The sequence below is a fragment of the Neophocaena asiaeorientalis genome, unplaced genomic scaffold (assembly GCF_003031525.2).
Source record: "Neophocaena asiaeorientalis asiaeorientalis breed wild unplaced genomic scaffold, Neophocaena_asiaeorientalis_V1.1 scaffold102, whole genome shotgun sequence".
Classification (NCBI taxonomy): domain Eukaryota; kingdom Metazoa; phylum Chordata; class Mammalia; order Artiodactyla; family Phocoenidae; genus Neophocaena; species Neophocaena asiaeorientalis.
Window position 1 is genome coordinate 107,475 of NW_020175078.1, and position 22,544 is coordinate 130,018.

The following is a 22,544-nucleotide window of genomic DNA, read 5'->3' on the forward strand; positions in this document are numbered from 1 at the left end:
AAACGTAACAATGTAAACTTGAGAAGACTTCTTGTGTTCTTTTATGCTATTATAATAATTTATGTTACCAATTTTCAAACCAACTTTCACCCTCCTGGTGAAGAGATAACCATCCTGTCATATGATCTGTCCTCATAGCAGAGGGGTTCTCACTATCTTTTGTCTTCATAAACAAACAGAAAGGAAATAGTTTGTTACTTATCAGGGTTTCTGTCTACTTTTTCTTTGATGATACAAGCAATGAAAATCTGTGCATGAAGTGAGGAAATAACTTTTTAAGCATCTTTTAATCTTTTAACATGTCTCTGTAATTCTCTTCCCTGTTTTCTCCCTGATTGCTTAATTTAGGTTTTTTAAATTTTAAATAAAATTTTATTTAAAATATTTTTAAGGAAAGTTGAAACAATGATTGCATCACTACCAATTTTATTATTATCCTTTGCAAACCACAAACACTGGGCAGGTGTCAATTCAGTATATCTAGTGTAAGTCCAAATATGAAGACTTTAATACAAATTCCCTTCCCAGATGCTAAAGACCTATCAAGTTTCATTCAAAACAGTCTTAACTGACATAAATATGTGCAACAAACTTACATTTGGGGGATATTGAGTAAAAATGAGCTAACACAAATATGAATATTAGGGAATTTGTATGTATTGTGTTAAAGTTGGAATAGATCTATAAGTTTTGTTTATGGACTTGGCAAACAGCAAATCTTCTGTTTGTTAGATAATTCATAAAATTTTTTTCATTTTCTCTAGAAGGCTTTTTTTAATGAAAAAATTACCCCCTAGGGCTTCCCTGGTGGCGCAGTGGTTGAGAATCTGCCTGCCAATGCAGGGGACACGGGTTCGTGCCCTGGTCCAGGAAGATCCCACATGCCGTGGAGCGGCTGGGCCCGTGGGCCATGGCTGCTGGGCCTGTGCGTCCGGAGCCTGTGCTCCGCAGCGGGAGAGGCCACAACAGTGAGAGGCCCGCGTACCGAAAAAAAATATATATATATCCCCTAAAACAAAGATTGAATGTCTGCTCAACTGAGTTTTTAAAAGTCACAGGGAATTACAACTGTAAATATCTTTGGTAGTAGAAGGGCCCACACCAATAATTTTAAAACTGCCATTGCCATATGGGGGAGTTGCAGTACAAGTCATAAACTAACAAATCTTCCTTTATTTAAATTAATTGGAATTATCAAGTGTTGATATACTGGTACTTGCCTTAAACTAGCACAAGATGTCTTGGATAATGAATCAAGAGACAGATTCCATCACTAATTAGCTATGTGTCTTTGACCATTTTACATAAGTATCTCAGAACCCAGGTTTCCTCACCCCGTGTAAAAGACACTCAGTGTTCCCCTTGGGTCCTTTTACTGTTTCTGTATGGTCTTTCCCCGATGTCCATGTTCTTTAACTTCTAATGACTTGCATCTCTGCTGCTCTTCATAAAATAGGACACAATTCACTGGAAAATGCAAGCAGCCAAAAGTACATGATAATTTACGTGCCACTGCAGCAGCACTTAGCCAAAGACTGCCTCATGCAGGAGTGCTAAGGCTTAGCCCCTCTGTTGCTGGTTGGAATAGACTCTGACGTGTTATTTACCCTCCAGAGCTCCCCTTCATGATCAGGCTGAGGCTAGAACTTTGCCTGAAATCACACCCTTTCTTGACTTCTTCCCTGTCCTGCTTCTTCTGTTTTCTTACCAATCTGGCTAAGGGTGCTTCCTTAATACATCACTTGCTGCAAATCCTCAGTTAGGTTTCTTCTTCTGGGGAACCCAGTTCAAGATAAGGTGCTGGACTGTAGTCTTCTTCCCTTCTAATATTCTGTGATTCAAATTAATTTATATATAAATATAAGTTAGACCATATCAGTATACTGTACTCATTTTTAGTGAACAAAGAACAGTAACAGCAACATCTCTTTATCAAGTTGACTTCATTGTCATTGGGAAGATGCTACAATTACACTCATACCTACCATGATATTCATAAAAATTAAAAGGGAATGTTATTTTGGTTGGGTATCTGTTGATATAAAACATTTATTTGGATCCTTTTCAAATTAGAGAAGAGAGAAATTATGTCTGTAATCATCCAAGGTCGATGCTAAACTACCTGAGGTTGGGGGTAAAGAGATTTTCTTTGTACTTGCTGGTTCTCTGGAAGAGAGAAAATAATGATGAGCGTCTGTAGGTAGCATTTTTGGTTTTGTGTTGTGCGGTTTTTTCCTTTCAGGAAGAGAAAGAACTGGAGGCAATTTGCCATCAGAGGAAAGTCTCAATTGACAAGAATGCAAAGACACAGTAGGTGTGTGTGCACTCATGCAGTTATCACCCAAATGAAATGTGGAAATATAAAAGTCAGACTCCAGTTGGACCGCATAAATGAGGGCAGAGTCTCAGAAATAAGCAGTGGTATTTAGCAATCCAAGGTGTGTATTCTCATAATTCTATGATCCTGATGTTGAGAAATGAAAGAAGAAAAATATGTCAATAATTTAGAGACCACACATTTACGTGATATACGTAAGGGGGAAGGCATTCTCATCATCTTTTTCAAAGAGTCCTTTCTTAGATTTGTCTGAGAATTCTGGATAATGCAGTGATTATCATGAGTTGCATATTTATAATGCAGATACTTCCTATTTATTTAATTATAATATTTGCCAAGAACTGTATTAAAACCTTTCCATGTATTAACTAATCCCATTCTCACAACAACCTTATGATGTAGGTATTATTAGCAACATTTGATTTAGAGAGTTAAATTCATTTATTCCTCATTTTTCCTTTTGTTGAGCATCCAACTATCTAAACATGGTACTAGTCCCTGGTAATCAGTGGTAAAGAATGTAGACATAGTCCTTGCTTTCCTATGGTTTACAGTCTAATGAATACAGTGGGCCACATAAGGAATAGTGGATTTAGAATTTTAAACAGATCTTTCATATGCTAAAGCTCATAGTCTTAATCATTATCCTATAGTTTTTGACAACACAGTAATTGAAATTTTACAAAAGATCACTGATATCTTATTACCTAATGAATCCATGGTAGATATAACTATCCAATTATGAGTTTAAGGTGCCTATCATTTTCCTCTTGAATCAGAGTGTCATTGAAACCTTAGATAAGAAGACTAGAGATGAATATACCATGCTCATTTTGGAACTTATATATTTTGTACAAAGTCCAGGAATTTTCCCAGGATGTCACAAAAGGGAAAAAAGACAAAAATTGAGCACAGTTAATTCTAAGTCTAGTGCTTTCCATCAAGACAAGTTACCACTCATGTGGACTGTATAAATTAGTTTGCTTCCTTTTATTAGATAATAATACCCAAGTATCTTTTTTTTTCTAAGACAGAAATTCTGGATATTTTTTGGTTTTCAGTTGCAACAAATGTCATGGAGTAAACACTCCATGAATAGCAGCAATCATTTGTATATAAAATTATGAAAAATAATGATGTGTGATTCCCATATTATTGACATCAGGTATAAGAAAAAACCATAGACTAGGCAAGTTAAAAATTTTTAGTGTTTATGGTTTGCTATTACTTACCAGACTTCAAGAATATTGATAATACCTTGTGCACAGTTTTAATAATTTGAGTATTTTATAAAATATTATATTGAACTCAACAATAGTATCTTTTAGCATTTACTTTCCTCAAGTATTTTGTTTTTATTTATAATTTACATCTCAAAGTTATAAACTAATTCTTATTTATAACTACACTTAAACAACTGCTATACAATTTTGGGTAATAGTGAAGAATGGGAAATAGAAGGCAAAAGCTGTGACTGACTTAACTAAACAGATACAAAGGAGACACTTTTGTCTTTATATTAGCTGAAAGGGGACATAAGCTACCTTATTTTTTGGATTATTTTTATCATTCTCCATATATTATGAACATTCCTCCAGGTCAATAATTATGCACCTACATTATCATTCTTAATTCCCTTTATTATTCATGGTGTGAATATTACAAAATTTACACTCACTTGTTTCCAAATAGTTAATTTATCACTCCCATATGAAGAGAAAAAAAAGTACCCATTTTCTGACACATCGATACTGATATTAATGATCTTTTAAAAATTTGGCAACATAAGTTAAGGAAAATCTGTCTTTTTATCAGTTTAAGCAAAAACATGTTCATACTACTTAGTAACAAAACAAAGTGTGAGAAATAATATATATGTTGAGAACTAAATCAGAATCTCTCCTCAAAAAACATAAATAGCAAAACTCAAGGATCCAATTTAAGAAAGTGAAATGTGATGTTGGAAAGAGGGCCTCTGGAGTTTGGAGTTTCAGAGTTTGGAGGACCACATGGAGTCTACAGATGGTACAGAATGAAGAAGGCTTCAATTACTGGTTAGAGCTATCAATAGGGAGATCACATGCTCCTAACCCTACAATGCCTATTCTGAACTGAATTCTTTACAAGAGACCTTCAAGATGGTGGAGGAGTGAGACATGGAGATTGCCTTCCTCCCCACAAATACATCAGAAATACAGCTGCATGTGGAACAACTCCTACAGAACACCTACTGAACGCTGGCAGAAGACCTCAGACTTCCTAAAAGAAAACAGAATGGATAGAAAACTAAAGCTGTAGCAGCACAATTTGGATGTCACCAGACCATTTCTCCTAAACATTGACCCTATGCTCAGTGACCATAAAGAGGAAAAATAAAGAACAGAAAGCATTCAGAAATCCAGAATTAGAGGGCAGCAAATTTTGGTCTTTAAAGTCCTCAGGAGAGGCCTCACCAGGCATAGGGCTGTGCCTCTGAGGTGGGAGAGCTAAGTTCAGGACACTGGTCCATGTGGGACCTCCCACCCCCACGTAATATCAAACGGTGAAAATCTCCCAGAGATCTCCATCTCAACGCCAAGACCCAGCTCCACTCAATGACCAGCAAGCTACAGTGCTGGACACCCTATGCCAAACAACTAACAAGACAGGAACACAACCCCATCCATTAGCACAGAGGCTGCCTAAAATCATAAAAAGCCCACAGACACCCCAAAACACACCACCAGACGTGAACCTGCCCACCAGAAAGACAAGATCCAGCCTCATTCACCAGAACACAGGCACTAGTCCCCTCCACCAGGAAGCCTACACAACCCAATGAACCATCCTTAGCCACTGGGGACACACACCAAAAACAACGGGAACTACGAACCTGCAGCCTGCGAAAAGGAGACCCAAACACATTAAGCTAAGCAAAATGAGAAGACAGAAAAACACACAGCAGGTGAAGGAGCAAGGTAAAAACCCATCAGACCTAATAAATGAAGAGGAAATAGGCAGTCTACCTGAAAAGGAATTCAGAATAATGATATTAAAGATGATCCACACTCTTGGAAGTAGAATAGACAAAATACAGGAAATATTTAACAAGGACCTAGAAGAACTAAAGAGCAAACAAACAATGATGAACAACACAATAAATGAAATTAAAAATTCTTTAGAAGGGATCAATATCAGAATAACTGAGGCAGACAATGGATATGTGACCTGGAAGATAAAATAGTGGAAATAACTACTGCAGAGCAGAATAAAGAAAAAAGAATGAAAAGAACTGAGGACAGTCTCGGAGGCCTCTTGGACAACATTAAATGCACCAACATTCGAATTATAGGGGTCCCAGAAGAAGAAGAGAGAAAGAAAGGGACTGGGAAAATATTTGAAGAAATTATAGTTGAAAACTTCCCTAATATGGGAAAGGAAATAGTTAATCAAGTACAGGAAGCACAGAGTCCCTCCCATACAGGATAGATCCAAGGAGAAACATGCCAAGACACATATTAATCAAATGATCAAAAATTAAATGCAAAGAAAAAATATTGAAAGCAGCAAGGGAAAAACAACAAATAACATACAAGGGAATCCCCATAAGGTTACCAGCTGATCTTTCTGCAGAAACTCAGCAAGCCAGAAGGGAGTGGCAAAACGTATTTAAAGTGATGAAGGAGAAAAACCTGCAAACAAGATTACTCTACCCAGCAAGGATCTCATTCAGATTTGACGGAGAAATTAAAACGTTTGCAGACAAGCAAAAGCTAAGAGAATTAGGCACCACCAAACCAGCTTTACAACAAATGCTAAAGGAACTTTTCTAGGCAGGAAACACAAGAGAAGGAAAAGACCTACAATAACAAACTCAGAACAATTAAGAAAATGGTAATAGGAATATACATATCAATAATTACCATAAATGTAAATGGATTAAAAGCTCCAACCAAAAGACACAGAGTGGCTGAATGGATACAAAAAGAAGACCTGTATATATACTGTCTACAAGAGACCCACTACAGACCTAAGGACACATACAGACTGAAAGTGAGGGGATGGAAAAAGATATTACATGCTGTTGGAAATCAGAAGAAAGCTGGAGTAGCATTTCTCATATCAGACAAAATAGACTTTAAAACAAGGACTATTACAAGAGACAAAGAAGGACACGACATAATCATCAAAGGATTGATCCAAGAAGAAGATATAATAATTGTAAATATTTATGCACCCAACATAGGAGTACCTCAATACATAAGGCAAATACTAACAGCCATAAAAGGGGAAAGCGACAGTAACACATTCATAGTAGGGGACTTTAACACCCCACTTCCACCACTAGACAGATCATGCAAAATGAAAATAAATAAGCAAACAGAAGATTTAAATGCTACATTAAACAAGATGGACTTAATTAATATTTCTGTGACATTCCAACCAAAAACAGCAGAATACACATTCTTCTCAAGCGCTCATGGAACATTCTCCAGGATAGATCATATCTTGGGTCACCAATCACGCCTTGGTAAATTAAAAAAAATTGAAATCGTATCAAGTATCTTTTCTGACCACAACGCTATGAGACTAGAAATCAATTACAGGAAAAAATTTGTAAAATATACAAACACATGGAGGCTAAACAATACACTACTTAATAAAGAGATCACTGAAGAAATCAAAGAGGAAATCAAAAAATACCTAGAAACAAATGACAGTAAAAACACGATGACCCAAAACCTATGGGATGCAGCAAAAGCAGTTGTAAGAGGGAAGTTTATAGCAATACAATCCTACCTTAAGAAACAAGAAACATCTCAAATAAACAGCCTAATCGTACAGCTAAAGCAATTAGAAAAAGAAGAACAAAAAGCCCCTGAAGTTAGCAGAAGGAAACAAATTATAAAAATCAGATCAGAAATAAATGAAAAAGACATGAAGGAAATGATAGCAAAGATCAATAGAACTAACAGCTGGTTCTTTGAGAAGATAAACAAAATTGATAAACCATTAGCCAGACTCATCAAGAAAAAAAGGGAGAAGACTCAAATCAATAGAATTAGAAATAAAAAAGGAGAAGTAACAACTGACCATGCAGAAATACAAAGGATCATGAGAGATTACTACAAGCAACTATATGCCAATAAAATGGACAACCTGGAAGAAATGAACAAATGCTTAGAAATGCACAACCTTCTGAGACTGAACCAGGAAGAAATAGAAAATATGAACAGACCAATCACAAGCACTGAAACTGAAACTGTGATTAAAAATCTTCCAACAAACAAAAGCCCAGGACCAGATGGCTTCACAGACGAATTCTATCAAACATTTAGAGAAGAGCTAACACCTATCCTTCTCAAACTCTTGCAAAATATACCAGAGAGAGGAACACTCCCAAACTCATTCTATGAGGCCACCATCACCCTGATACCAAAACCAAAGAAAGATGTCACAAAAAAAGAAAACTACAGGCCAATATCACTGATGAACATAGATGCAAAAATCCTCAACAAAATCCTAGCAAACAGGATCCAACAGCACATTAAAAGGATCATACACCATGATCAAGTGGGGTTTATCCCAAGAATGCAAGGATTCTTCAACATACGCAAATCAATCAACGTAATACACCATATTAAAAAATTGAAGGAGAAAAAACATATGATCATTTCAATAGATGCAGAGAAAGCTTTTGACAAAATTCAACACCCATTTATGATAAAAACCCTCCAGAAAGTAGGCATAGAGGGAACTTTCCTCAACATAATAAAGGCCATATATTATAAACGCCCAGCCAACATCGTCTTCAATGGTGAAAAACTGAAACCATTTCCACTAATATCAGGAACAAGACAACATTGCCCACTCTCACCACTCTTATTCAACATAGTTTTGGAAGTTTTAGCCACAGCAATCAGAGAAGAAAAAGAAATAAAAGGAATCCAAATCGGAAAAGAAGAAGTAAAGCTGTCACTGTTTGCAGATGACATGATACTATACATAGAGAATCCTAAAGGTGCTAACGGAAAACTCCTTGAACTAATCAATGAATTCAGTAAAGTAGCTGGAAAAAAAATTAATGCACAGAAATTTCTTCCATTCCTATACACTAATGATGAAAAATCTGAAAGTGAAATTAAGAAAACACTCCCATTTACCATTGCAACAAAAAGAATAAAATACCTAGGAATAAACCTACCTAAGGAGACAAAAGACCTCTATGCAGAAAATTATAAGACACTGATGAAAGAAATTAAAGATGATACAAATAGATGGAGAGATATACCATGTTCTTGGATTGGAAGAATCAACATTGTGAAAATGACTCTACTACCCAAAGCATTCTACATATTCAATGCATTCCCTATCAGCATTTTTCACAGAAGTAGAACAAAAAATTTCACAATTTTTATGGAAACACAAAAGACCCTGAATAGCTAAAGCAACCTTCAGAAAGAAAAATGAAGCTGGAGGAATCAGGCTCCCTGACTTCAGACTATACTACAAAGGTACATTAATCAAGACAGTATGGTACTGTCACAAAAACAGAAAGATAGATCAATGGAACAGGATAGAAAGCCCAGAGATAAACCCACGCACATATGGTCACCTTATCTTTGATAAAGTTGGCAGGAATGTACAGTGGAGAGAGGACAGCCTCTTCAATAAGTGGTGCTGGGAAAACTGGACAGCTACATGTAAAAGTATAAGATTAGATCACTCCCTAACACCATACACAAAAATAAGCTCAAAATGGATTAAAGACCTAAATGTAAGGCCAGACACTATAAAACTCTTAGAGGAAAACATAGGCAGAACACTCTATGACATAAATCACAGCAAGATCCTTTTTGACGCACCTCTTAGAGAAATGGAAATAAAAACAAACAAATGGGAATTAATGAAATTTAAAAGCTTTTGCACAGCAAAGGAAGCCATAAACAAGATGAAAATAAAACCCTCAGAATGGGAGAAAATATTTGCAAATGAAGCAACTGACAAAGGATGAACCTCCAAAATTTACAAGCAGCTCATGCAACTCAATATCAAAAAAACAAACAACCCAATCCAAAAATGGGCAGAAGACCTAAATAGACATTTCTCCAAAGAAGTTATACAGACTGCCAACAAACACATGAAAGAATACTCAACATCAATTCATCGTTAATGAAATGCAAATCAAAACTACAGTGAGATATCATCTCACTCCGGTCAGAATGGCCATCATCAAAAATCTACAAACAATAAATGCTGGAGCGTGTGGAGAAAAGGGAACCCTCTTGCACTGTTGGTGGGAATGTAAGTTGATACAGCCACTATGGGGAAGAGTATGGAGGTTTCTTAAAAAACTAAAAATAGAAGTACCATACAACCCAGCAATCCCATTACTGGGCATATACCCTGAGAAAGCCATAATTCATAAAGAGACGTGTACCACAATGTTCATTGCAGCTCTGTTTTCAATAGCCAGGACATGGAAGCAACCTAAGTGTCCATCAACAGATGAATGGATAAAGAAGCTGTGGCACATATATACAATGGAATATTAGTCAGCCATAAAAAGAAACAAAATTGAAATATTTGTAGTGAAGTGGATGGACCTAGAGTCTGTCATACAGAGTGAAGTAAGTCAGAAAGAGGAAAACAAATACCCTATGCTAACACATATATATGGAATCTTAAAAAAAAAAAAAAAGTCATGAAGGACCTAGAGGCATGACGAGAATAAAGACACAGACCTCCTAGAGAATGGACTTGGGGATATGGGGAGGGGGAAGGGTAAGCTGTGAGAAAGTGAGAGAGTGGCATGGACATATATACACTACCAAACATAAAATAGATAGCTAGTGGGAAGCAGCCGCATAGCACAGGGATATCAGCTCAGTGCTTTGTGACCACCTAGAGGGGTGGGCTAGGGAGGGTGAGAGGGAGGGAGACTTAAGAGGGAAGAGATATGGGAACATGTGTATATGTATAACTGGTTCACTTTGTTATAAAGCAGAAAGTAACACACCTTTGTAAAAAGCAGGTATACTCCAATAAAGATGTTAAAAAAAAAGAAGTGAAATGTAAGGGGAGTTGATAGATGCTTACAGTTGGCTCTGTCATTCTAATGGCAGAAATTCAGGGTGAGGAGATGAGCTCAGTGGCAGCACATCTGAAAAAAGACATAAGAGATTTAGCCATCAGCAAGTTTCAGAGGGATCATCAGAAGCGAGTAGTCATCAAAAAATATGTTGTGATCTTGGATTCTGTTGCTATCCATATATTTAGAATATTTGGCACTGGCCAGATACATATGTAGAAACCCTTTTCATTCTTTATACAGTACTTGAAATGAGATATAAACAAGTTGAGTTTGTTTCAGTGAACAGGAATTAGGTAATCAAGAGAGTTAAGGGATACTAAACCTTATTATATAAGATCAGTTGAGGAAAATTAGGATATTTTGCTTGGAGTAGAAAAGATTCAGAGAGAATAAGACAGCTGCTTGTAAATATTTGAAGTATTTCCATGAGGCTATATGGCCCCAAGAATGCAAACTAGGGCCAATTTTTAGTTGCTACAGGGACAGGATTTCAGCAAAAAATAAGGAAGAGCTAACAGCTAGAGCTATTTTACACATGAAGCAAGCTCTCTTTGGTGGCAGTATATTAGCCTGTCACTGAAATTGTTCAAATGTAGGCAGGAGAGAGCCACTTCAAGGGGGAATTGTAGGGGAGATTCAAGCATAAAAGTATAGCGAAATGATATAATGGTTACCGCCTCACTCCAGTCCAAAAATTCTGTGCTTCTATTTCTTAGAGGTTTTATTTGATTGTAATCTCAGTGTGAATTAAAATGGAAGGTTTTTTTTTTCCTCTCAAAACCAAAATCCCAGTTTTAAGGGAGGAGGGAAAAGGGACGTAAGAGTTTCACTGTGCTTTGTTTAAATCAGATCACAACGGTGAAGTGAGCTTGATGTATAAGATAGATTGGGAGCAAAATGGAGAGAACAGTTAGAGAAGAATGAATAGATACTAAGCATGTCTTCATATATGAAAGAGTTCTCATGTGAAGTGTGTTCGGTTAATTTGTGATGACTGTCAACATTTCAGGAAAGCAGATTAAACTCAGTATAATCACAAATGAATCAAGGATATATTTTATAAAATATTACCTCACAACGAAGCATATTCAATGTTTATATATCCATAATTATTATAAATTCAGAATAGATTCTAATTCCTGCTTCTCTTCTACCTAGCTACATGATGTGGAATACGTCCATTGCCCAGTCCTGGCCTCAGTATCTTCACATGTGGTGGGAAGTCATTTAAAGTAAGTGACAGTTAATTTTCCTCCCACTTCAGAAATGCTAAAACTCCACGCACAGGTGCAAGTCTGTTTTTTGGTAACTCATTCCCCTAAGACCAACTTCCGTCTTTCCTTTATCATGTCCAACTCCAATGATATCATCCTGTTTCAAAACCTTACTGTGATTGCCTGCTCAGAAATCCAGTGAATTTTATATCATCTGGATTCAGAGAACTTTAAACCCCACTAGTCAGTCTAGCAGACTGTTCTGAAACCTGAAAGTGACTGTTGCTCATTTGTGGCATCCTTGGGGAACCCTATGTGAAAGACATGCAGGTAAGGTAAAATATTTTTACAACATGGCTCAAATGCAATTAATGAATGTTGAAACACCTACATAAAGCCCCTTTGGAAATTGAAATAAAATTCATGATTTTGACATGATGTGACCTTTGGATAGGATGTTTGCAATACTACCCTTTATCACTGTTGGAGAGAAAGAATGGAGGGAAGCAAGCTGACTCTAAACACTAGCTGAGTTAAGAATGCTGCTGCAAGAAATCTATTTCATGAGCTCCTATAGTTGGCAGCTTCTTGATATTGCTGACAGTTAAAGTACATACTCAATAAATATTGTCGATTGATTGTGTGTTTATTTTACTTTGTAGAACAATTTAAAATATCTCATTCTCCATCTCCATCGGCCAACCTCCAGCATAGAATTTACATTGATGTCTGATGCAAAAGGCACTGGTAAGGTTTCATTGATGTACATTGCATGGGGTGTGACAAAGGTCTGAGTAAATAATTCCATTGCTCTGTGTCTTAATTTCATCATCTGTGAACTAAGAAAGTGGTGTTAAATGTAAATCAAAAGTTACTTTCTGCATCTGAACTTCTTTTACACTCCACTGGTGGGATTATGCCTTGAGGTTAACTAAAGACACATATTTTATCATCCACTATTTGTTACACAACCCCGCTGCTTTCAGAAGCTCACAGCCACATTATGTTTCAGAAAGTCAGCAATGCAATTGTGGAGACAGAAGCACCAGCTTTGAGAGTTGCATACATGTGATCATTTCAGAATCAAGGATGCCTTTTTCACTTTACTTTTTTTTTTTTTTTTCTTATTTCTTTTCCTTTTGGTCAGAAGGAAGGTCAGATGCAAATTTTGCAAAGGTTTGAAAATGCTCAATTTGATCTCCAAATCTTACACTTTTTCCTAAGAAAAGCAGTAAATCATTTGGTGAAATGAATTCTAGCAATAATGCCTTTCAAGTCCCTGTGGAAAAATGTAAATTTGGAGAACATTATTTTTATAATCTTTTGGAAGGAAAAAGAACTTTTGCAACAGCAGGCAAAATGCAACATCAATAAAATGTAAAAGTAATATACCTTTTACCTGAAACGTTAAGTATTAACTTTAACACAGTTTCCATGGGAAAGCTGGCAATACCAAAGATATGTCCCTGATTGGAATTTTTAAGACTGTTACATTTTCTATTTCTTGAAGTCCACTAAGATAATGAGGAGTGAGGTGCAGGGAAAAGAGGAATCACAAGAAACTTAATTATGCTATACAAAGGTATTTTAGAAGGGTAAGCATATTTTATAGTACTTTCAGATAGATTAGTATTATGGAAAGTTCTCAGCTCTGTGATCGCGCTGAACTTCAGATTTTCTCATCTGTGAAGTGGGAATAACATCTCATATTATCAGATTTTTGTGGCATTTAAAATAAATATTAATAAATTATACAGAGTATAATATTTCAATATATAAGGAAAATAATTATTTTACAAGAAAAAGTGTTTCAAATAAGTAAATATACAAAATACTGCATGTATAATCGTCGTGGACATGATCTTAATATTTTTCTGGTTTAGGATATGAGGCAGAACATGAATCTATGCTAAAATTATCAACGTTTTAAACATATAATGAAAAGATATAAAAACTGAAAATCTCTAATCAGTCTAGAAGAGTAGCAACATATTAACTATAGGAATCAGGAGGTGGAATAGTTTGATAGGGAACAAAGGGAAGGTAGATTTGTAAGTCTGTGCTTCCACTTTGATAAGACAGAAGCAATTCAGCTGATTATTTCTGCAGAACCAGGCAGGGGCCTGAATGCATAATAGTCGTTCAATTGTTGTTTGGTAAATAAACTTGAAAGGGAAGGTAACATTGAAATTTTAAAAGTAGCTTGCACTTTGGCATTTATAATTCTCCATTTAAAACTTTTCTCCTTTGAAATGGAGTCCAGTTGAGGGATCCACATTTCTTTCTGGTTTGTTATTTGATGCAAATGGTGTGAAGTGATGGTAATAGTTGAAACCCTAAAATTATAAGAATGTTGTTAAAATTAATTTTAACATGAGTAATCAGGTTTGCCTTTGAAAGGAGTTGAAAACATTATCTCTGTATAGCAATAGCGAGTCAATAGCCTCCTTTTATAACCTTTTGCAGAAATGACTCAAACTCCTTCCATCTGAAATTCTATTTTATTATAGAGAATCACGTATAGGCACTAAAGAAATTTAATTATTCCCCAATAATTGTATGTTCCTCTTTGTGTATGCTCTTTCTCTGTTGGAGGTCCCTCCAGTCAGTGAGTCACTGGATCTCGTTACCTGGGATTAGACTAGATTCTTCACTCTTCCCCAGATCCAGTAGAATGTCAAATATTTCAGATTCTACCTCTAAAATATTTCTTACAGAATTACCTCTCCATCATCATTACTGCTACTCCTCTAATACAGGTTTTAATCATCATTCACCTTGACTATGGCAATGGCTTCTAACAGAACTCCATGCCTTGTCTGCTTCAAATTAATATGCTATTTATTCTACAATCAAAGCAATCTTTCTAAAAATGCAAATATTAACTTATCATTTCCATGCTTGAAGTCTTTACTTGTGTACAAAATATCTTCAGAATAAAACAGGCATTTTTTAAATGTCATACAAAGCAGTCTGTGATTTTTCTCCTGCCTTATCTCTTAGTATTCCTTGCTTTCAGTATTATTCTTCATCAACACTGAATATCTTGTAGTTTCCAGCATATACCATGCTGTCTCGTAACTCTGTTCATCAGCAATATAATTCTAAAAATCAAAACTGATTGTATAAACAAATGAGGTTTCATGATGGGTCAGCTAAGTCCTATGAAAAACAACCAAAGTGTTTCTGATTCCATTTCCCTTCCTTCGTGAACACAACATCTTTTGTTCCAAAACAAGTGTAGTTTTCTGCTTTAGTTGGTAATTCTGGAGATCTGGTAAAGCAAAAGAGAGATAATAAAGACATAGAGAATTCAAGAGTCCTAAAATATTTGTAAAGCTGAGAACTAAGATTTCTAAAACGCTAACACCTATATCAGTTAGAATGGTTGGTTGGAAGGAAGTAACTTGAAAAGTATAAGAATTTATGAAGTTATAGGAGAGTCATGTGTATTGCATAGTAGTTAAACTTGTGAACCATGGAGGTGGAAAGTCGTGGCTTATATCTTTGCATTGCCATTTATTAGGCATGTGGCACGAGCAGATATTTGACTCCTCTGTGCCTCAGTTTCCTTAATTGTAAATTAAGATCGTTAACAGCTAGTTAAAGAAGCTAGATTTTCTTGTTCCGCGAGTGTGTTCAGTTTGCTCTTCCTTATGTTTGGCAGTCTACGGTGTTTTTCCCACTACATTCAGTGACTAATTCGTCTTTTAGATCTTAACTTCCTCAGCGAAGCTATCATTGACCTTCAGATGTTTTAGAGTCCATTTATATACATGCCTAATCCTCTAATTTTACTTACTGTAATTTCTTGCTATTGATATAAATTAATCATGTAAGTCAATATTGTTTAAAATATCTTTCCCAGTAAATCTCAAGGGCCATGAAGCCAAGGATAGTATTTCTCATGGCCATCACTATATCTTCAGTTTCTTACACAGTGATGGACATGAAGTAGCTACTCAATAAATCTTTTTTAAACCAATGAATAAACTCAAGGAGCAATGGATGATTGATTACATGATAACTGTCGATCTAGATGATACTCTAGATTGACAAGAACATCTTTTAGATATTATAAATGTTAATGGAGAAGAGAGTGACAGTCTTCACTGGGAAAAAAGTAACAACGCATAAGGGGGAAGGAAAGGGGACAAGGGGAGAAAAGTACTTCTATTTGATTGCATACATGTAAATATTTTTTTCTTTCTCTCTTTCTCTCCCTCTCTTCTTAATGGAGAATAAATACAACTTCATACTGCTTGCCTCCCTGCATAACTTATTATACTGAGGGATATGATAGTTTGGGCCTAATGTGAAATTCTCAATTGCTGTATGCACAAGATAGCCACAGGAGTAGTTGGAAAACATATTATGGAATTTGATATGCATTAATGCATACTGAAGACGAGAAATTCTGAAATGAGATATAGAAGAAGAAAATCCGTGTGGGACAGTGTTCTAGGCTGTTTGATAATAAGAAAGCAATGACTAAGACTATCCAAGGGAGAGCTAGTATTTCTTGGGATTGCAACAGTCAGATTCACAGTAGGAGAGGTCAGCTTATAAGAAACAGAATTTATCTTTTTAACCTCTGAATGCTTTCAAGGTGAAGTGATTATAAACTCACACAATTTTTCTTACAAGTTCTGTCTCTGAAAACAATGTTGTGATATCATAGCCTCTATCCTACAGTACATTTCAAGGATGGTTATTATTTTTTAAATATCTTAAAATATGAGCTGAAACTGATTGCATTCTTGAAACAGAATTGAACTTCAATACTACATGTCATTGATTTAAAAGAGGACTCTAATTTTATGTAGGGCTGGTGCACTTTTTAATTTTAATGTGCAGACAAAAGTGAATAGAAGTGTGAAGAATGCAGGCAAGTTGAAGGGCTGCAAGTGTCACTTTAAATAAAAAGTACAGTATTAGGAGCTGAGTCTGACAGTGGAAACTGAAATTATGGTGACACTTAGAGAAGCTAAGGAGAGCTTTGTGAAACTGTGACAAAGGAGTGTTTGCCTTTAGAGAAAGACACTTAACTTCTCTCAAATGTAAGTGGAGCTGAACAGAAGATTTCCCCAAGAAGACACCTTCTCCAGGCAGTGGGACAGCCACAGTTAAGCCCCAGGTACAGACAGTTTATGGCTGAGAAGTTATCAGAGATAGAGTAAGATCTAAATCCAAGCATATGGTCACAAACGGAACGTGATTCTTTTCAGATTCTGATGGAAACATTTGGCCCCTGAAATAACTATAGAATTCAGCAGACTGACTCTAGCCTCTGCTGCCAGAGCACCCAAAGTTCACTTCTGTCCTAGCTCTTATTACTGTCTGTGTTATTTTCCATACATCTATCCCACCATACTGTCATCCCCTTAAGAGCAGAAACCATGGTTTGTGTGTTTCGGCCCTTAGCACCTAGCACAGTTACCTACCCCATGGGATACACTCAGCGTGCCAAGTAAACGGATGGATAGATAAACAGATGCACAAATGAATGAATTCATGTATTGCTGCCGTTGACCAATACGGATGACTTTCTTTATTCAGCATGCAGGCTCACATCACACATTGAGAGATAATAAGGGAAAGTGAAAGCTAGCTTCTGTATTCTTTTATTATCTGCTGCCACGACTTTAAAAATGATGTTTTAGCAGACTCTACACTCTGTGAGCATAGAGGTAATTTTTAAATGATTTGTTGTGTTTACAATAGGCTAATTTTCAAATATTTGGGGTAATATTTTCTTGCATAAAAACCATTTGCAGGCAAATGTATTTCTCAGACTGATGTTATGTTCTTGTCTAGTCTACTGTGCCTAATTTAAAAAGTGGAAGATGGTGTGGAACTTTCTGGCAGGAAGTTGAGTGATAACACACATTAATGAAGGCAAAGTGTATGACACATCAATTTAGGTCTCATTGGATCAAAGCATAACTTTCATGCACATTCAGTGTCCTCATTCTGCATCTCCTTCTCCTTGGAGTCTCGATACTGAGCTCTGAAATGGGGCATTCTTTCTGTGCCAGTGTTGGCAAATACTGTTCACTGCTATCAATATGCCATCTGTATAGAAGGAACAGGGATGACATCTCATGCTTTTCCTTAAAGGGTCATAAAACTTCAAACTGTCTCCGGATGTCTCTGCTACAGATATTGACATCACGAGAGGAACCACTGCCTTAAACCCACAGAGGCCCCTTTTCTTTGAAAAAATATGGATATATCAGTGATGAGAAGAGAAAAGAAAAAAATAAACTTCAAAAGTGCCTTTGAAATGTTTAAGCCCTTTTGACAGATTATCCATTCCTTTTGATTTTTTGTTGTGGGTTAATAGCCATAGGAGATAGGAAAAAAAATTAATAAGTCTACTATACATTTTTATTTGATTCTCAAATTAACATAATGCATTGTGTTTTTTGTTGTTTTAGAGTTTAAATGAAAAAGGTTTATTTCTGTACATAGTGCAGTGTTAATTCGAGTCCAGTTTTGTGAGAGACAGTGAATAAGTCCTCTTAATAAGCTACCTAAACATCCCCAAGATAGTCAGAATTTTACCAATTATGTACAAAGTTTATACCTAATATACAAAGCTTAAACCTATCTAAATAAGGGCAAAACAAACAGAAATGAACTATGGACTATATCAGCACAAACTAAACAGCCTAGGAGACACTCAAAAGGAAGGAAATGTCATCAACGAAACAGAAACACAATCCAATCGTCACTTTGCATCTCAGTTGCATTCTATAGAGCTATTTTTCCAAAATGGGACCCCACTCCCCCAAAACTACTTAAGAATAATGTATGGTGCTTAGAGGGGGAAAAAAGTCATTTGAAGAGTATTTATTTGGGGCTACTCTGTACTGGGCATTGTTGTCGGTTCTTTATCAACACCTCTGTTCATAGTTTTATTAAGATTTCAGTATATATGGTTTTTTAGTTTTAAGTATTCCTCTTTCTGAGAATGCTAATCCTTTTCTCATTACTTTTACATTTTCATTCCAAACTAACTTTCCTAACCAATCTGAAACCTCAAACTTTCCAGCATTCTTGACTCACTTTCTCTCTTATTCTTCTGTTGCACCCACCTAAGCATTGATTTTTTTTTAACCTCCTTTTTTACTTCAAGGAACACAGGAGTGTAGAGGATTTTGTCTCTGTGTGTTCCTTTGCTCTGTCAGCATCAGCTTGGAAGAACACGCCGTAGAGACTGGCATATCAAGTAGTATAAAGCACTACAGTGCTAGATATAGCCTTTGGCACAAAATGTACAATACTAATAATACCTCATTTATCCTACTACTGCCCATAGAAAACCCGTAAGTGCTAAGCATAATTCATTTTGTCTGCACTAACTTACTAATCCTTTTGCATTAGCGCTCTCTAAGGTGTTCGTTGTTGACAATTGTCTTCCAAGCAGGAGACACTTCAAGTTCTAGATGCCAAGCAGTTAAAATGTTATGGAATTATTAAGTCATTGAATTTTCTATTTGAAGAGATGCCTGGGTAAATAAATCCTTTTGCTTATGCAGATGTGGTCCATCAGATATTCCTGGGGTGTCTGTCATCATTAAAGATGTAGAAGCGACTTTGACAAGCATGTAAGGCTTTGTTTGTCTTCTTGGCAAATTCAGTATCATAGTTAGAAAAGTTTTAAGTTCATGGAAACTTACTACAGTACAATTGAGACAAAGTAAACAGGTTTAAGTGCTATAGGAAGTCACCCTTTGCCACTCTCTAGTTTAGCTTTGCATCAGTGGTTTTGGTGGTTTTTTTTTTTTTTTTTAAGTCTTGGAAACATTTGTTCAGCTGGAATGTTTGGAAGAAGTCCAATACGTAAAATGCACCCTAGGAGATTTTCTCTGCTTGAAATGCATGTGAGCAGGAGCAGCCTGGAGCCCTGCCTGCTTGGCCCTCTTTCATGTCTTTCATCCCAGCCTCCCCCCACCCTCACCCCACAGCAGACTCACATCACCCTCTGAGAACTCCACAGAGTACAATTTATAAAGCAAAGCACTCTTTTAGACCATAACTACCTGAGGGAAAATTGAGTTGAATATCAGTGTCAAAAATCACCCTGTATTGGGCTTCCCTGGTGGCGCAGTGGTTGAGAATCCGCCTGCTAATGCAGGGGACACAGGTTCGAGCCCTGGTCCGGGAAGATACCACATGCCACGGGGCAACTGGGCCCATGAGCCACAACTACTGAGCCTGTGCGTCTGGAGCCTGTGCTCCGCAACAAGAGAGGCCGCGACAGTGAGAGGCCTGCACACCGCGATGAAGAGTGACCCCCGCTCTCCACAACTAGAGAACGCCCTCGCACAGAAACGAAGACCCAACACAGCCAAAAATAAATAAATAAAAATTAATTAATTAATAAAACAAAAAACTTATCTCCAAAAAAAAAATCACCCTGTATTAACCAAGGTAGCAGTAAGAAGTTGTTAGTTGTTCATTCATTTAATTAAGTTTATGTATTTTTTTATGCCAGGCATAAACACAATTCTTCCCTTTAATACGGATTGATTAAGCAAATGAAATAATATAGAAAAATAAGTGCCTATAGGACTGTAGCATTTATATTGAAGCCTCTAGTGCTTTTCTAAGTTGGGATACAGGAGTTTAGATTGTGAGCTATTGGGTGAGTTTCTGGCCAAAGGGGGAAACTAGAAAGACAGAATCAAAGTTCAAACTAGGAATAAATAACAGAGAAAGTCTGAAAAGTCTCAGGAAAGGAGAAGACATCAATATAAGCCTTCAAGACAAAGAGTGGAGACAAGGGGTGGAACATGCTGATCAGAACACAGGACAGTACTCTTCTCGAAGGAACCTCTCTGGAGTTCCTGCAGTAGGCAGGGAGGTGAGGAAAGAAACTTCATGGATGTGGACACCTGTCACATTATAAAACATTAAATACATACGCATTTTATGAGTAAATGGACTTTTTTCTATTACACACATGTTGTACTAAGTACTGAGGGAAAATAAGAGAAAACATAAGAAAAGAGGGGTGATGTAGAGTTTAGGGAAGTATTTAAGACCCTCTAATGGATAAGTAGAAGTATAGTGTGTAGACAGAATGTACTAAAACGTGAACAAGACCAGCAAATAGTTGAGATTGTTGAAATTCAAAGTAAAAAGTGTAGGAGTAGGAGGGCAGAAAGTTGTATATTTGGACAGTGGCCAGATGAATTTAAATTGATTTACTCAATTTAAAGTTTGTTCTATAGTCCATGGAGAGTCATTAAAATATATTGTGCAAGGGATTAGCAAGATCAGATTATGCTAGAATAATATAACAGAGTAAGGGAAGACTAAAGGCACATTGGCTGATAGAGTGATTCTTACAACTGTCAAAGAGAAATTTCCCAAATTGTTTTAACTAGGAGCATTCTATGGTTAGAAGTATTACAAATACTGGGTTAATAAAATAGTGGGTTAATAAAATTAATAAAATTTTTCATAAACTTCTTAGTAAGATGGCAGCCAGATAACTGTTTATTTCACATTTCCTGTTGAATTCTCATAAAAGCACAGGAAACATTGCAACCGTTAAATGGACAAAGGAAGTTGAGAATACACATATCACTCTTCCGAACTCAAGATGAAATCCCAGGATGTAATTTCAGTAAAGTGAAGTTAACTCTTAAATCCAAAAGGCAAAGCAAAGGAGCTAGACAGAAAAAGGAACTTTTCACCCAACCCTACTTTGTGCTCAGAAATTTGGAAACTCTTTGAGAGAATAAGCATTCATACTGTTCTGGGTTGGATGTGGCTTTCTGAGACAGCAAAGTAATTCCATCCTCCAAAGCCTCCAAACAATGTGTTCGTTTGAACCCTGGCGCCCACATGTGATATTGGGCAAGTTATGTAGCTTCTATATGCCTTAATTCCTTTGTTGTAAAATATAGATAATGCTGGTATCTGCTTCTAGAGATTGTTGCAAGGATTAAATGAATAGATAAAACTTTATCACTGTCATAGGTATAAAGTAAGCACTTGTGATTATTATCTGTTACTGTCACTATGCACATTCATGGGCTGTCGTTTGCAGAAATGTATTTATTCATTTATAAGAATAGGAATAATGACACCTGACACCTATCTCACAGAATCTTTTTAAGTACTTAATTTAACTATGTATGGGAACTTCTTTACTGGTACCCATAATATGTTAACTTAAAACAGCCACCTCTCCCAGTCTTGCAGGAGTGGTCTCATGTAAGAGATGTAACGTCACTCAGCCCAGCCCAAGCTCTTGGTTGTCTTTCAAGGCTTTGTGACTTTCTAAGCCACCCCTTTGTCCTTAATGCCTCCCAGTTGTTGATGGTGTGCCAAGACCCATCCATGCCCCAAAGGGGATGAATGCAGTCAGCTCCTAGGTGCAGGCTGATTAGAAGCTGGACCCTCAAGCAACATCTGTGAAAGCATGTAGTTAAGGTCTTTTCAGGGAGAAACCGGAGACAGGCATTTGTTGCCTCCCCCCTCTGCTCTGAGCCTGGGTGCATAACTGTCCTGGAGAACTCCTGCACCTGTTGAAAAACTGCTTCTTTGTTTGTTATAGTCCTGTGGGATTTGTGAATGTAAGCCCTATTGGTTATTGGTTGTTTGGGAGTCCATTGCTTGGGCAGCAGCTGCAAAAGCCGGGGAACCAGACTTGCATAGCTCATTCTAGGAAGATAGTGACAACTTGGTTTTATTGTTGTAGTGAGCTTGGAAGGGGATGGGGATAGAAATCTCCATCAGCATTGCTAGTCTCCAGGCAGAGAGGCAGCCAGCCTCCAGATGCATACTAAGTTAGAAGCTGGACCACTAAGTATTAGCTTCCAAAATACACAGAGTGTAAAGTACTCTGTCTTTCATGGAAAGACTAAGAACTGGACATTTTTGCCTGCTCCCTTGCACG